Source organism: Canis lupus, chromosome 2 (assembly GCF_003254725.2).
Source record: "Canis lupus dingo isolate Sandy chromosome 2, ASM325472v2, whole genome shotgun sequence".
Taxonomy (NCBI): Eukaryota; Metazoa; Chordata; class Mammalia; order Carnivora; family Canidae; genus Canis; species Canis lupus.
The window spans coordinates 41,086,702-41,089,878 of record NC_064244.1 but is presented as its reverse complement, the minus strand read 5'-3'; the positions used below and the strand labels follow the sequence as shown (position 1 = coordinate 41,089,878).

Here is a 3,177-nt window from a genome sequence, read left to right as displayed (position 1 = left end):
AAAATGGAGCTGATAACAATGATACCTAAAAAGATGAAATATTAATGTATATAAGTCACATAGAATACTGCCATACTAATTGTAAGTTTCATTAAATGTTGGCAAATAAATGTGTATTTGGACTGGATTATTTTACACGGATGTTACTGCTTTCTTCACCATCCCCACCACTGGAAGCAAACATGAACACGTTCTGAAACCAAAAGTTTGAAGATTTATCTGAGAGCTGTGACTATTCAGTCGTATTTATATGACTGAGAGGTCCAGTTACTAAGTCATCTGTCCATCCTCAACTTAGTGGCTTTGATGATTGTTAACTGATAGACCTGGCTCTGTAGATCTGACCTGAATTTAGGAGAGTCATAAGATATAGTTAATGTGTTCATATTTTACCTTAGACAAGAAGGGCACATTTTCGCCTTAAAAAGTCAATATGCCTTTTTGATAGCAAAAACAAATGGTCACATTAGAAACTACTGGAAATTAGCTCTCTTTTGTCTGGACTGCCAACATGCTATCCAGACTGAGGAAGACTTGAAAATGTCAAGACCACGTGAGCCATGGCCAAGGCCATGTTGGCAAGCATTGGAAGCACCCAAGAGGCCAGGGTAATGTTGGTGGCATGCATCACCACAGGATCAACTTAGACAAATATCACCCAGGTTACTTTGAAAAAGTTTGTATGAGACATTGACACCTAAAGAGGGGCCAGAGCTTCTGCCTGTCAACCTTGATAAACTGTGGACCTTCATCAGTGAGCAGATTCAAGGACATGCTGCCAAAAATAAGACTGGAGCTACTCCTATCATTGATGTGGTACGATTGGGCTACCACAAAGCTCTGGGAAAAGGAGAGCTCCCCAAACAGCTCGTCATCATGCAGGCCAAACTCTTCAGTGGAAGAGCTGAGGAGAGATGAAGGGTGCATAGGGGGCCTGCCCCCTGGTAGCTTGAAGCCATGTAGAGAGAGGTTCATTTAATGCTACCAATTGAAAAACCCCTCAAACTATTGGAAATTAAATTCTTATTTCTTATTTATTTTTACACAATGTTAAACATAAATGGAAACAATATGGAATTTTATTTTCTCGTGAGTGAAACTAAAAAGCATATGAGAGAATGTCTTACTTCCAGGAATTAGAGATGTAAGGAGGTAGGGAAGTGAAAGGACATGGATTTTCATGGAGCTATTACCTACATAGGGAGACCAATTCCTTTCAGGTATTGACATTAGTGATGAAGAATAAGACACAAAGGGCGTGGGTTTTTTTCTGTCTTTTTCTTTCTCTGCTATGCTGCTGAAGATCTTGGTGTCTTATTACTGAGAAACATAACCTTATTTTAGCGATGGTGTGGTGGTTACTTACTTGTCTTGCAGATAAGGTCATTTCCTCTGGGCTTAGACCTCTTCTACCTTAAAAGGGAAATGTGAGGCTGCGGAGACTGTGGTAAATTAAGAGCGTGTGACAGAAAACTCTTCTTTTGACAATTTTTTCACTTTCAAATATGAGTTCATTTTAAAAAGCTGAGTATTTAAGTATATATCAGAAATTATTTGGAAATATCATCTTTAAACCTCCTCTTTCTGGTGGAGAAAGGATATATAGGTGATACACTCATTGTTGTGGCTGCCGGGTAATCAATCATCAAGGAAAAACTGAAGGGCGGTTCTGAATTCACACCATTCAACTATAAAGGCACTAAATGAAGATACAGATGAATGTTTATATCTGTGTAGAAATGAGAGACTTTGAAATATGACATTAAAGAATTTAGATATCAAAAAATACTGACAGATTTAATTATAAAGAGTTAAGGCTTCTGTACCTTAAAACATAAAACACAAAATCAAATTGCAAACTTTCCTCTTTTTAAAAAAGTATTTAATTAATTAATTTGAGAGAGAGAGCAAGAGGGAAGGGGCAGAGGGAGTCTGAAGTAGACTCTGTGCTGAACACAGAGACTGATGTGGGGCTTGATCAAAACTGAGAGATCATAACCTGAACCAAAACCAAAGAGTTGGACATTCAACCAACTGAACCACGCAGGTGCCCCAAAATGCAAACATTTTCAATAAATGTGACATAGATGGATATTTTTATAATGTAGTAAGATGAACACCTGAGAAGAAAAAAGATTAGAGAATTTGAACAAGTAATTTCTCAAGAAGATATAAGGATGGATGCTCTATTCCTAGACTATGGAGGAATACATAAGCACACAACACAGATTATTGATAATATGAATGCAGTTTAAAACACTTAGGCACTATTCAGCTGAAAATAAAAAAACACAAAAAGGACTCTGTTGTTGGAAATTCTCATGTGTTGACAGTTATTTCAAATTGTTACTGTCTTTCTGGAAGGCGACATAAGTGTTATTAAATTATGCACAATCTTTGAACTAAAAAACCATTTCCATAAATTTAAAAAGATTGTGAGGTGTAGAAAAATTTATCTGTAAGGAGTTCCATTGCTTTATCATTCTGTAATGAGAAAAAATTGAAAGTGGTCTAAATGCCCCCAAATAATTAAGTAAGCCTATTAGTTTCCCCTTGCTACTATAACATATCACAGTGGTTTAACACAACACAGATATATTGTTTTATAGTTCTGTAGGTCAGAAGTCTGATGGGAGATCTCACTGGACTCAAATCAAGGCACAGCAAGGCTGCATTCCTTTCTGGAAGCTCTAGAGGAGAATCTATTTTCTTGTCATTTCTAGCTTCCAGAGGTCACCTGTGTTTCTTGACTTGTAGCCCACGTGGAGCCTCAAAGCCAGCAATATCTAGTGGGGTTTTTCTCACAGTGTATCGCTCTGACACCGACTCTTCCACTTTTAAAGATGCCTGTGATTCCACTGGGCCCACCTAGATCACCTCTCTATATTAGGGGAGCTGATTAGCAACCTTGATTTCATCTGAAACCTCAATTTCCCTTTGAGTAGTAAACATATTTACAGGCTCCAGGAATTGGGATGTGGCATCTCTGGGTGGGTGGGGAGCATTATTCTGGATGCCATAATTTGTAAGTTATACTTCATCTATACAACAATTCTAGGCAACTATTAAATAACATGGAAAGTGATCACAAAATGTTGCTGTGTCAAACAAGTCTTTGGTGTCACCACAGATCTTCTTGGCCTCTGGTAAGTCCATCCACAGACACTGACCACTTGT

The 3,177-nt window shown here is 37.9% G+C and overlaps 1 pseudogene; it reads left to right on the top strand.

Moving 5' to 3' along the window:
- The first annotated feature begins 511 nt into the window (after positions 1-511).
- LOC112659794 (60S ribosomal protein L27a-like) lies at positions 512-953 on the top strand (annotated as a pseudogene).
- The last annotated feature ends 2,224 nt before the right edge of the window (positions 954-3,177 follow it).